Genomic DNA, 14284 nt, shown 5'->3' on the forward strand with positions numbered 1-14284 from the left:
TTAGTTAAGGGCGAGCAAGAATTAGGCGCTTTGCGCCATACCATAGAACCTTTACCGGATACGATTACATCGTTACAAGTCAACCAAAGCTCGCACAGATTCGTAGACCCTACGCATTTCAGAACAAGTCGCGATAGACCGAACGGGGGACAATTTCGAAACGGTTGGACGATGACGGGTCGAATTGTCTGCCATAATTGTAATGAAATGGACACTATCAAAGATTCTGTCCTGAATTATTTAATTACACGCAGGGTGCCAGAACCGACTCTCAGAATTTTCGGGCACGCCTGTCGCAAATACGCCGCTATTAGCGGAAGTAGAAATACCGCGGGAGGTATAAGAAATGCAAAAAGCCTAATAAGCGGAATCGAATAATGCACAAGTCGCTAGGATTTATGAAAGAGATAGGTTGCAAAAGTGAAAGTAAAGCGGTAAGAAAAAATAAAAATGGCGAATTACCGTACAACACATAGGTCAAATAGTTAGATTAATTAATAATTGTTATTATTATTTTTTTTAATTCAATGCTCGATTCGGTTTGCAAATGTCTTATAATGACTGTATGATACTTTTTGGCAGAATTGTTATTTATTACACAGGTTGTTTGTTCTTTTTACGAGATTTATTATATAAAAGAGATAAATTGTTTATAGACTGTTTGTTTGTTCTTTTTTGCCTTTTTACAATTAATGCACGCCCAGATAGAATAGAGTTAAGAATAGTAATAAGATAGAATAGAGTTAAGAATAGTTTTAGATCAAAGAGTTAAGAATAGTTTAGATCAAAAAAAAAGTTAGTAAGTGCATAGGTAGCAAATTGTATGAGCGAGATGGATTACAAAATAAAGTAAAAAAGGGCAAGTTACAGAATAGCTCATAGATTAAGTACTTTTGAATAATTTGATAATTTGTTAAAATTTAAATATTTGGTTGAGTCGGTTTACAGATATTAAATAAAAATGCGTATGATTTTATTTTGTCGTTGTTTCTTTATTATCCTTTCTATTTGTTACACCTGCTTTTCTTCTCGCAAGTAAATTCATCATTGAAAAAGTAACATTTATCAATTTGTTCTTGCAATGCATGCGCGATCAGACAAGTTATCATAAGAATACATTTTTGTTAGAGATAGATAAATGCGGTTTGATCATTAGAAAATTTATCCGCTAATATTTATCCGTTTAATAATCCGTTTAATAATTTAGATAATACTGCCATAAAAGGAGTTTGCTTAGAAAAATGTATATGAGTTATACTCGGGGTGTTTAGAAAAAGTAAATTGAGGATAGAATTGGGTTTCGCGATTCTTGGGAAAATTTGGGTTTTGGGGTTACGGTTTTGGGGAAAGATCGCCCGGGCTGGTGTTTTGTTGTTGTGATATGGTTATTGATTTGGATTTGATTTTCATCTCACAGCATGGGGATATGGATTTGGGCTGTGGGAGCACCCCCAGCGAGGGTTCTGGTGCTCAGAGTGAGACCTTTGAAGCGTGATACAACACATACAAGCTGATTGCTATCACGCTATCCATTTGGAAGCATTGGTTGTTTGTGTTATGATATATGTATTTTAGTGAAATTTTGTGGATTTCACGCTAGAGCCGGCACTTTTTACCACATTGTACTGCCGCTAATGTGAAGTTTTTGAGAAGATACCGCTCAAAAACTCCCGATACCCGCTCAAAAACTTCCGCCATCAGTAAGCGTCGCGCGACGTTGTGTATTGTTTGGTTTTTATTGCTGATGGTAATTTCCTTCTGAAATTATAAGCGGGCGCGATGCTGCTTCAGGTCTTTTATTGGATAGGCAAGGTGCTATGGGCATCTAGCACCGTTTGGAGCCTAGGAACATCAGGGAAACAAGCATTCCGACGACTCTCTTCTTGTTTTTATATTGAGAAGCGCACTTGCTGTACACGGTTTAATAATGATAGGAATAGTTAGACTAAGATAAAAGTAAAATTATTATTGTTTATGTTTGCGTTGTACGTTAAATAGAGATGCGACCGCCGAATTCAAAACAGTCCGCAGTTCTCGAATTTTAAAATAATATGTAAGGTATTTTAATTACTTATGTTCAATTTGACTTTTATTGTTCTTATTATCGCTCTTAGTCTTACTCTTGCAATACTTTTATTTTTTGTGTGTTTTCTGTTTTTACATTGTTAAGTAAACATTGTTGATTATAAGTGAGTAACTAGGTTTAGGTTGATTAAGAAACAAATGCGTTTATGTTTTACACAAGTCAAATATTTATGTTGAATGTATATTTGTTGTAGTTATGTCATTGTTAGAATAGATTAAAAAGCCGTTAATATAAGAATATTAGGATATAGTGTTATTTTTTTTTGTTTTATATAAATAATAGTGGTAAGTTTAGATATTTTTGTAGCCAGTTTCCGAGTGTTTTATGTTATTTGTTTTTTTATATTATGTTGTTTAGTTCTGTTATTGTATTAGAATGTAATTTAGGTAGGTAATAATAAAAGCAATAAGTTTAGATCAAAGTTTTAAAAGACAGTGGACAAGTAAAGTGGACTAAGTGATGTTTTTTTTTTTCTTTTTTTTTGTTGGTTATAACACTTTTGGACAAAAACGTTAAAACTGTTAATGTGATCTTACTTTCTGTGGAAAACGGTTGTGAAGTAAGAAATTTCGACAGTGCAAGAAAAAATGGAACGCGTGTACGACTACATTATTGGAACATCGCGACCCAAATTGTGGATCAGGGCGCTGGGGGGTCGACGCCTATGCAGATGATATGCCGGATTGAGGAAAAGTCTGAGCCTACGGGAGGAGAGCAGGCCTCAGATCGGACAAGTGGAAATGCGCCAGCGGAGTTTTATCCGGAGAGCAGACTGGTATTGAGATGCGCCACCTAGGTTCCGGAGCAGAGAAAGCTGGTGCAGCACCAGGGATGGAGTTTTGAAAGATCGAGGGCGATCTTCAGAGGAGGTGGGGTAGTGTTACGAATGTGTGGGTGAGGACCCACACACGGATGTAAAATAACACATTACTACCCCTCCCACTATATGCGTATGAGAACCATCTCTGAGGGTGTCCGAAGGTCCGCGGCATTACGAGTCTAGGAACAGTCTTGATGTAGTCGTGGTCGAGGGTGTGAGTTGCCTGCATGGCTTCTGAGCCGGCAAACGTGCGGTCCGGCGCACGAAGGTGCTAATAAAATGTTTTAATGTAGTCTAGAAGACGTCATGGGGAGACAGCGTTTCGGGAGCTGTCCCCAACCGAAAGTAGACTTATTGTTAGTGTAATTAGAAAATGTGATTGTTAAGTGATTGATGTGAATCGGGCCCGATGTATGGACATGTGATGGACACTGGTTGCGCCGTGGTTAAAGCTAAGTCTAGAATAAGTTGCATGTTTAGAATAAGAAATGTTTTAGATTAAGGGGTTATTATATTTAAATATAGGTTAGTTAATTAAGGAACGAACAAACGCCTTTTCATTAGTAGATTTAAAGTAATAAATAAAACGGAATTTATAATAAATAAAAAGAGCATTCATGACAATATACAATCAAGTGCAATTATAGAATCGAATTATAATTTCAAGGTAGTTTTAAACTTCTCTATATAAACCATGTAATATTTATGCAGAGTGCACTGTAAGTCTTTTTACTTTTTTGCTTATTTAAAGGTACACAAACTCCATTCAAACCCATTCAAAAGCAAATTGACTTTTAGTTCACACTGTAAATAAAGATAATGTAATTAAGAATATAATTTATGCTCCAATCAACAATCTTTTTTCTACCTATTTTATATAGATTCCAGCATGCTTCTACACTCCTGGAGAAAACATGGCAAATTAATGAATAAAATGCTTGCTTTTGTAAGTTATTTTCAATGCTAGGACTAAATATGTTTAATTCTATAGGAAGAAATATCTCCAGGATATGGATTCTTTCTTCCAAAAAATAAAATTATATATATTGAGCAAATGTCCAAAGCGAACGGAACTGAAAGTGGCTGGATGAACGTAGTAAGAAAGGTGCTGTTTCTCGTTTATGGAGAGCAGTTAAAAAATCTTCTCAGCCACTGAAATGAGGAGTAAGCGGCCTCCAATCGATCAAAAATTATTTGGAGGGTTAATTGGTAAATTTTTAAATATGCTTATATTGATATAATTGATATTAATATTAAGTAATTACTGAGAATTTGAAAAACATTAACAGCTACATAACTGAAATATAATTTATGCACATGAATCGAAAATGTTTTTTAATGAAATGAACTGATATTTGTAAATGTTTATAAAGATAATAATAATATGTGAATAGTATTAATGTAAGTATTATTTTTACCAGATTGGTGCCGTCGATTAAAATTCAAGCTAGTAAAAAAGTCATATGTACATTATGTTAATAAATGTTGTGCCAATAAGCGGGCTAATAAAAAATAAATATAAAAAGTGTTTAAATTACTTATTTATATATGTACCTACTTCGAAGACCTTATAAATACATACATAATTGCAATCCATATGTATTATAAGATCTATGACCTACCTACATTTTTATAAAATTCAGGAAAATTTAAAAATCGTAATAACCTAACCTCAAACTACACCTTGACATTTTTGACAATTATGCTCTTTTAAGTAGCTATAGTTCCTTGAAAATGTAGACTCTTTTAGGTGAATTACGTTCTTAAAACTGCACTAAGTGGAGTCTAATGTACCTAAAAAATCTTAAATTTATATGGCAAAAAGTGGTTAATTCTCACGTTTCGGAACTGTTTCGGGTACTTAAAAGATTTTAAATTTCGACACGGGTTGTTTTAGAAAAATGAGACATAAAAACTATTTAAGTAAAATTTCAGGGAGGGGGCGGCATTTTTGTCACTGCCCCGGGGCGCCAAATTTCTAAATCCGGCCCTGCATATAATACAACCTGCATTAAGTGAGAACTATACACGTTGTGTTATACTTACGCCTGCGCATGCGTGGATTATTTAATAAGAACCAACGTTGTAAGCATATCCAAGATGCAAGCATGTGCAAGAATGTTTCCAACAAACACCGAATTGGATAATCGTATTTTGGAAATGAAAATGCTTGTAAAATCATATCAATTCAGAAGTCTAAACAACACTAATGAAGCAGACAGAAGAATGATTGAAAAAGCTGTGACTTATATGACCATCCTCTTCCTAACCTTCGTGGCATATAATTGAACTCAAAAATCAAATATTAAATATAATTGTTGTTTTATTGAAATAAATCTTTGTAAAAGTTTATAGTTTCTTTAAAAATACCGCCTTCGCTAAAGCAAAATCTTAACATATTGGTGGCTGCGGTGGAACGAATTAAAATACAGGCCTGAAGGTGAGGTAAAACTTGCGATTTTACAACAAGAATTAAATAAAAATCAACAGCGTCGCAGATAGCGGAGAATATAACGTAAAACGGACTCCAAAATTGGACACAAGGCCGCACAGTATGTAGAGCATTCTTAGCTATTTGGACAAAGGATCCGCCATTGAAGCGTCGCAAACACAGTGAAGCGTCTTTTCTGACCGCCATTACAGCACAAAAGGAAGATAGTAACATTCATTTCATTATAATTGATTATGGTTTTTGCCAAATTCTAGAAATTTCATTCTCTATTATATATTATATACTTACTTTCTAATTCTATTTAGCAAATTTTTCTAATTTAATTACCAAAATCTTGCTTTGATATACAAATTCTATATTATCTCTACATTCTAATTATAATATCAATATATCATAAGCAATTTTATTAAAATATTTTGCTATAGTACTATAATATTTTGCTATATTATAGTACTATTATACTAAATTTTATTTTTATGCTATATTGTAAGCAAATTTATTAAATCTATTTCTTGAAAATACTCTAGCATACTATATCTATTGCCACGTTGTATTTTTTATATATTGTAAGCAAAATTATTAATAATATTTGTATAGTCTAGTTTGTTCAAAGTACTGCACCAACCACAGACTGCAACAAAAAAAAGTGATCAGACGTTCGCGTGATTCTATTTGACAACTCTACAAGTTTTTCTCATTTATTAAATTCAGTCTTTAATGATATGCTAATCATCAAATCCAAACCTTCTATTACGCCTGAGTTCCTTTCCTTCTTTCGTTACCGCTTATTGAAAAAGATAGAAACATGTCTTTACTACAAAGAGCTATGGATTGCTTTGACGGTTCAAGCAAACTACAGCTTGATCAATTTTTTCGTTCTTGTACGTATGCATTTAAGTCTGTTAAATCAAGCGATCATGATGCATTATTAGATTACATTTTATATATAAAAATTAAAGGAAAAGCCATGCAGGCAATTCAGTATAGAAAATTTGAAAACTTTGATGAGCTTAAAGCTGCCTTAGAAGAACTTTATTTAGATAATAGATCTGTTTCTTCCCTTCAAATTGAATTCAAACAATGCAGGCAGGGTTTCAATGAAAGTGCTAGGGACTTTGGTTTAAGGTTGCAAGATATTTTAAGCGAGTTGATCGATGCAACTATAAAACAAATTCAAACACCAGATTCCAATGTTTATAGTTCCAAATTACTTGAATACCAAGCGTTACATATTTTTCAAGGGGGCCTACATCATGATTTAAAATTTTTAATAAAAGCTAAACAACTCAAGACTTTAGAATTAGCTATATCGGCAGCCGTTGAACGAGCGGGCAGAGCTAAAAAAGACACTGTTACTGAAAAAGACATTAATACGGACACAATAGAATTCTCAGTTACAGAAGAAATGCTATCACGCGGTTTAAATTTGCGCGACGGCTATAAACGTTCCGCCGGATAGTTTTTCAAAATGCGATTATAAACTCGGCGGATCTCGCGATGCGCATAAGTCTCAGGAATTCGTAGAAAAATTGTTATCTACAAGAATTACGAACAAATCCCTGACGAAAGAGCCATCCGCGAGTTGCCTTTGCTATTGACAGGTGAGGCAACAGTGTGGTGGAAAGGTGAGGAATCGGAAATCCACACTTGGACGGACGTTATCACCAACCTGCAGGAATCATACGCACCCACACGCCCGGACTACTTAATTTTCTCGGAATTATTCGAGCGTCAGAAGGAGAAAGAGAACGTAGACAAATTCATAGCGCATAAGCGAGCTTTGTTCGCGGAATTGTCAACGAAGACCGTGGAAAGGACGCAAATTGACATGATCTACGGCCTCTTAACTTTAAAATTAAGAAAATGTGTTGATCGAAGTAGCGTCAACACATTTAACGAACTACTGACAAGGTGTCGAACGGTGCAGCAGAACATACAGAAAGCCACATCGTTGCAAGAAACTATAAAGTGTTCGCACTGCAGAAAATTCGGACACGAAAAAGAAGACTGCAGAAAACTTGTGCAACAAACCTTGCCCCAGAGAAAACCGCTAATTGAAAATCAGCTAATTTGCTATGGCTGCGGAGAAAAGGATTTTGTGCGAAGTAAGTGTTCAAGATGTAATTCGAAACCAAAAATTGAGGATTCGCCGTTAGCTTTTTTCGCATTGGGTGCAAAAACAGATGTTGCAATAACCAAATCAAGATGCACAAACTGTAGAAACCACAAAAGAAAACGGCCGGAAGGCAATGAAACCGACATTTTGTGGATGCATCATCATGCGGACATAGAATTACCTAGCGCAGGTATCTGTACACGGCCCGTAACCCGAATGACTATACAGGGATCCACTGGAGCAGGATATACAGATACCGGAGCACGCAGAAGTTTGGCAGGCGCGAGCTTGTACGCGGTTTTGAAGGAGACAGGCCATCACTTCGAACCTGTAATTATGCAGGAAACGCTTGCAGCGTTGCAAAACGCGAACAAGTGTTAATGACATGCACGATTGTACGTGTGGAAGGTCGCGCCGTGCCGGTAGAGTTCGTAATATTACCAAACGCAAAAAACCGTCGAATAATACTTGATATGGCAAACGGTCAATGGTATTTCAATAATGATATGAGCAGAAGTTTTAAGTTTTTAAAGGAAGATCAGGTAACCGCACAAATGAATATGGTCTCGGTCGAACCAACGCCGGAAGAAATAGACGATCGGAATAAATATGATCCGACGTTTATAGAAGAGCTGGTTAGAGATTCGCTGCCGTTAAATTATGAATTGGAATACTTTATGTATGCTCACCTAGCAGCGATCGACATGACTATCGAATTGCGAGAGAACGAAGCGACCGCGCTGACCGAAATACAACGGGGTGCCTGGAATCAGCTGCTTGACGAGTCCGATGACCTCTTCGCCGAAAATGGAACGGCTTGTGCGTACGTATAGCATCGCATATTTGTGACGGAGGACACGCCCATTGCGTTACCATCGTATAGGATGACTGCAAGGCGAAAAGGAGGAGCTGAAGACAGGCATAGACAAGCTGATAAAACTTTGGCACATAATCTGCAAACCGACGCAAGCTCTTATGCTCTAGAGCAGAGGTCGGCAACGCGGCGCCCGCGGGCGCCATGGCGCCCCCGATCAACTTTAGATGCGCCCTCGCTTAATGTAAATCAAGGATGAACAACCCGCGGCCCGCCAAGCATTTCTCAACAACAGATTATTTTCTAGATATTTTATAAAATCGGCCGTAAAAGCTAATTTTGTCGTCAGTCAAATTCTGAAATAGCATTTCCTGATAAAATAAATATTAATTTATTTAAATATTGTTTAACAAGCTTCAATATTGCAAAAAAAATGAGAATTTATGCGAGAACATAGCAATAACGCATCTCTAAATTTAAAATGATTAAATAATTAAATCTTATAAAGTCGAGGGTTATCATCGTAAATTTAAAGACATCCTGGCAATTAAGTTTGTGAATATGTCGATTTTTAATACTGTGATGCAATACTTCAAGGAGTAGACGACTCAAATAGCGAATTACAATTGTTTTTGGATATGAAATAATAATTATAGTTCTTTTGTCATTTTGGTAATAAAGAATAATATCTTTTGCAAAATCTTGTGTTTCACTTTTCATCTTGAAAAAAAAAGAAAATGTGAACAAATTTTAATTGTGATTCCAAAAGTTCAAAGCTAACAAGACAGCTGTTTTCATGTAAATATTTTCTTCGCCATTTAACATGCAAAATAATACAGATTTAAAAAATGCAATTTTTCAGTAAACATTGAATTTTTTTATAAATCTTATATAAGCCCTGAGAAATTTTCGCTTTTGAAAGAAAAAACGCAAATCAAATTTTGATTCAAATTTTTTTTTTGAATATTGATCAGCTTATATAAAAAATGCAGTGCCCATTTTTTTATGAAAATTTTCAAGTAAAATTATTTTTCTTTTTATATTAATATTTATAAACACTTATTATATAAAACATATACTTTGTTCAATTTTATATTTTTGTTCTTTTCTTGTGGCAATTTTGTAATTTTGTTGCAATTACATTATTCCCGCACTCAGTCAATAAATCTTTTTACTTAATTTTAGATCAGACTTTTATCACAGTTTATGAAAAAGCTTCAATTTTATTAGAAAAAGCAATTTATTTTCATCATGGCTTGTACAATAACATTTTTTTTAAATTTTGTTCTTTATTTTATTTTTTTATGCGAAAACAACTCCAAATTTTCATGATTTTATAATAGTCATTTTAGTAGTCCAATCATTTTTTATATAGGTCGGTAATCGATCAATTAACTATTATCGCTTTTTTTGTGAACGTTTTTAATTGAAATTCGATCAAGATTTTTCTGAGCTTATAAAAAAGCTTAAATTTATACTAATAATTTTCTAAAAATATTTTCTGTACCTAAACGTTTGCCGGGTTAGCTAGTATATATATAAATCACGTGCGGCCCGCAATAAAATTTGAAAATTTAAATTAGCCCGTCGGTTAAAAAGGTTGCTCACCCTTGATGTAAATGTATGATAACCTTAGCATAAATCAATTTCACATTTTCCAAATATAAGGCATATTGTTGAAAGTCTAAAAATAAATATAGAAAATTTTACTACTACATCATATTTAGAAGTTATAGACAAATTGGCAGACGAGTTTTGTTCAAGATTTCAAGATTTCGCAACACTAGAACGCGTTCTAGGATTTTTTATAAACCCATTCAAAGTTGCCGATGATGATCTTCTGCACTGAAAAGTGTATTTCGAAATTAGTAATATCGAAGACGTGGAGTTAGAAATAATAAACTTGCAAAATGATATTATTTTAAAAGCACATAGTAATATTAAAATGTTTTGGAATTTAGTCGATGAAAATAAGTATCCTATTTTAAGGAAATGAGCGCTAAAAATTTTCTCATATTGTGCAACAACATACATTTGCGAGTCTTTGTTTTCAAATATGAAATATTTGAAATCAAAATACCGAACAAAGTTAAATGACACACATTTAGATAACTGTTTGCGGACAGGGAACTCTAATTATATTCTCGATTATAAAAAAAATAGCTGAAAATACGGACACACAAGCTTCACACTAAATTATATGTCTATAATTAGGTATTATTAAATCATACTCTTCTTTTATCGATGTACTGAATGCTCGTAATGTATATATTATACTATACTATACTAATAGAATAAAGTTATGAAATTTTTTTTTCATACCGATGCGCCCTCGGTAATTTTCAGATTTAGTTTTGCGCCCTTAACGGGAATCAGGTTGCCGACCCCTGCTCTAGAGTCTAGGGGGATAATTACTCCAGGGCGAGAAAGAGGACGAGCAGCCCGTGGAATATGCTAGCCGACTACCAGTCAATCCGCTACGGCGTAGAGATCGTCCAAGGAAACACTAGCTTGCAGGAGATGCCCGCTGTTGATTCTGGACCGTTAGCTGGCATTTAAACGATCCAGAGGGGGAGGATGTAGCGTGCATATTATTTAAATAATATTATATGATTAGTTTAGTTAACAAATGTATTGAAGCTATGCTGAGGCTTGGGCACTGAGTGTATCTGTTGACAGAAATTAAACACAAACACGCTCGAGTCTTTAGCGCATAGCCTAGTTGTAGGAATCCTAGAGCCAAAGATTATTTTAAAGATTCCCATTAGTGCGAGGGAGATTGAATAATTTTTTCCTACGGGGAAAGAGAAAAGTAATAGAAATGCTGTGACGAACAAATTCGATTGAATCCCTCACCAAAAATCAGGGTGGAAATTTTTGTATAAAAGGCACAGCATTCCTGTTAAAAAGGCGGTCAGTTCTTCATTTATAACGCATTTAATTAAAAGATACAGAAATTTTGACCTGGGTTCGCCGGCATTTCTGACACTAAATTTAATGTAGAAATAATTAATATTAAAGTAGTTAGCTTTCCGTTTAGTAGTGAAATATAGAGATTTTGACCTGGGTTCGCCGGCATCTCTGAAATTCGAACTAAACGTGAAAACTATTACTGAAAAAATTGTAAAGTCTAGGCAGGGCTCCGAACAACGTTCGCTGACCAAATACAGGAATTTTGACCTAGGTTCGCCGGCATTCCTGATATTGGATTTGAACGTTACCGGTGGATTAATTAATAAAACAACTTAGTCCTGCTAAGCTGTTTTAGATAACTTAATCAACCGTACGAGTTGTTCTTCGTAACAAGATAGGGAGTTGTATTTTATTGTCTAATTAGTGTAATAAGTGACTTTTGTTAGTCTCTGTGCGAATCCAAAAATATAGAGATAATACATGTTTTATAACTTATAGCGGTTTTCTTTATTGCATAACTGGTGCGAAAGTGAGAATTTAATAAATTATAAAATTTAGTGTTATAACTTAGCAAATTTAAAAGGAAGCATTTTTATTTTACCACAATCTTACGGGAAAATAAGCCAATTCAGATGACAAAATACAATAAAAAGCAATGGATAAGAATAATAAAACTTTACAGCGCCAGTCTAATCTCGCATAATGTTCTTTACTAAAAACTAGTGTAAAAGTAATAAACAATGTGTTACGGGAAAATAAGCCAATTCAAATGACAAGATACAATAAAAAAGCAATGGATAACAATGATAAAACTATACAGCGCCATTCTGAAAGAGGTTGGAGCGACAACGAGAGGTAAATTTAAAAAAGATGTGTTTTACGCTATTTTAGTGTTTTCTGCATTGAAACGTGATGTACTACAGTGATTACCAACGTGGGACACAGGCCGCACCAAAGGGCAGTTTGAAAATTATTTCATTTCAAACTTTTAATAAGAAAAACTTATTAGGTTGTACAAAAAAAATATTTAAATATAATTTTATTTGACTTTACTGCCAAACATTTCAAATCAACTGGATAAATAGCATTATAGAGATAAGAGAGTCTATTTCTTCATTTTGAACGAAGGATTCGTAAGTTCACATTGAGCACAGTAAAGCCATCTATTTTGGTTTATATAAATTAAGTTAAAAACAGTAGATAGGGTCTAGATTATAGTGAATATATATTAAATTTGTAAGTAAACCATTTAATTTATATTTGTATTACTTGAAGCATTTAAAAATATAGACCATTTTGTCAAGTGAAAATTTTCTTATAATTTAAATAATTTTAATACATATTTCTAACTTATTATTTTTAGCCCATAATAAAATGAGCGGAACAAGCGAAAAAAAAATTCGTCAAAATTTTGATAGAAACTTAAAATCTGGCTACAAATCCGCTGTTCACAATGAGCAGATACTCTTTTGTCTTTTATATCAGCAGTCCTTGAGCAACAAATCAATGAAATTTGAAGGTAAAACATCAAAATCATGTAAGTTCAAATTTGAGTTACTGTAAAACTTTAAAGGAACAATTTGACAAAAAACAAGATTGCCATCTCACGACATTTTTCTGCATAAATGTTGATCTGTAAAATATTAGAAGGCACCACTAAATGCCAAGCTATACTACTTAGAGTTGAATAATATACCAATGAAAATATAATATTTTGTGCGGCAGATGATACCTTTTATATAATGGGCAAGAAAAATTACTGCTTAAAGTTGATAAAACATATGAATCCAGAAATTGTTATTGTCCATCGTGTAATTCACAAGAAACAATTAGTAGCTAAATATATACCCCCTGTTCTAAACGAGGTATGAACATGAAGTTATAAAATGCATTAATACTATTAACCCCTTAGGAACGAGTGCCGCATATATGCGCCGTGCGCAAATCATTAAACTGGCCAAAGAGCTCATATATGCGTTTGGCGCAGACAGTAACTATGGCCGGAAAACGCATATATGTGTCGAAACTAAATGTGTGTCGATGGCCGAGGAACTCAAATATGCGTTTACTCTCTTTCTCACAAATCTCCACTTTCACCTTCGGCTTTGTACTCAGCAACTAGGTTTTAGCGTCAGCGCAAATTCAGGCAACATTTTATTCACTAGCATTATTTAAAATATTTTATAACCTTCAAAATGAAAACGTGTAAACTAAAACATGAAAGTAGCAGAAACAAACTTGATCAAACTTTTGAATTTAAATTGCCAGGACTAAATGCGTTTTTCTTCTAAATATAAATATATAGTATCACTTATCCATCGTCAGATTATTTTTCGAACAAATGTTAAGAAAGGAGACAAATCGTACATCAAAAATGTCAAAAAAAAATGGAAAAAAGCTTTCCATTGAATCCCTGTCGCTTTTTAATATAATTTGTTTGTAAACTTGTGAAAAAGACCACAAAGATAACATGCAACATGCTGAAACACCTACAGCAACTACATTGACCAATTTTTTTGCAATCTGACAAAGCGATCAATTTGCACAAACTTTGCTTTACTTGGAGATGCTACGTTATTGTATTTGGAATGCTTCATCGAAAAATTTTCAAAGACGGAAAAAAGGCGATGCGGTTCCTGGGTATCCAGATGTGCGTTCTACTGAAGCTCTTGGTCGAATGTATACATTAATGAATGTTTCTATTTGCGGTTGTCGCTGATAAATGTGCGTGGGCCAACGTCATTTGAGTCACTACGAACTGTTAATGGTGTAATATTCCCAACATATCGTGCTGCATGTTAATAATTTCTAATATTTAATAAAATATTAGAAAACGATAGTCATTGGGATATGACAATCGCTGAAGCCATTATCTCTGCATCTCCAAGTCAGATACGCACATTATTCGCTATCCTAATTTCGACATGCTTTCCATCAAATCCATGGAACCTATGGCACAAATACAAGGATAATATGTCAGAAAATAGTTTACATCAAATTCGTCTCAGTACCAGAAATTACGATATTAAGATAAATGAAAGGAGGTACATAATCGTGCTTTACTCTTGATCGAAGATATGTGT

The sequence above is a fragment of the Ctenocephalides felis genome, unplaced genomic scaffold (assembly GCF_003426905.1).
Source record: "Ctenocephalides felis isolate EL2017-DRISC unplaced genomic scaffold, ASM342690v1 CF-g0.4_SCAFFOLD_02541, whole genome shotgun sequence".
NCBI lineage: Eukaryota > Metazoa > Arthropoda > Insecta > Siphonaptera > Pulicidae > Ctenocephalides > Ctenocephalides felis.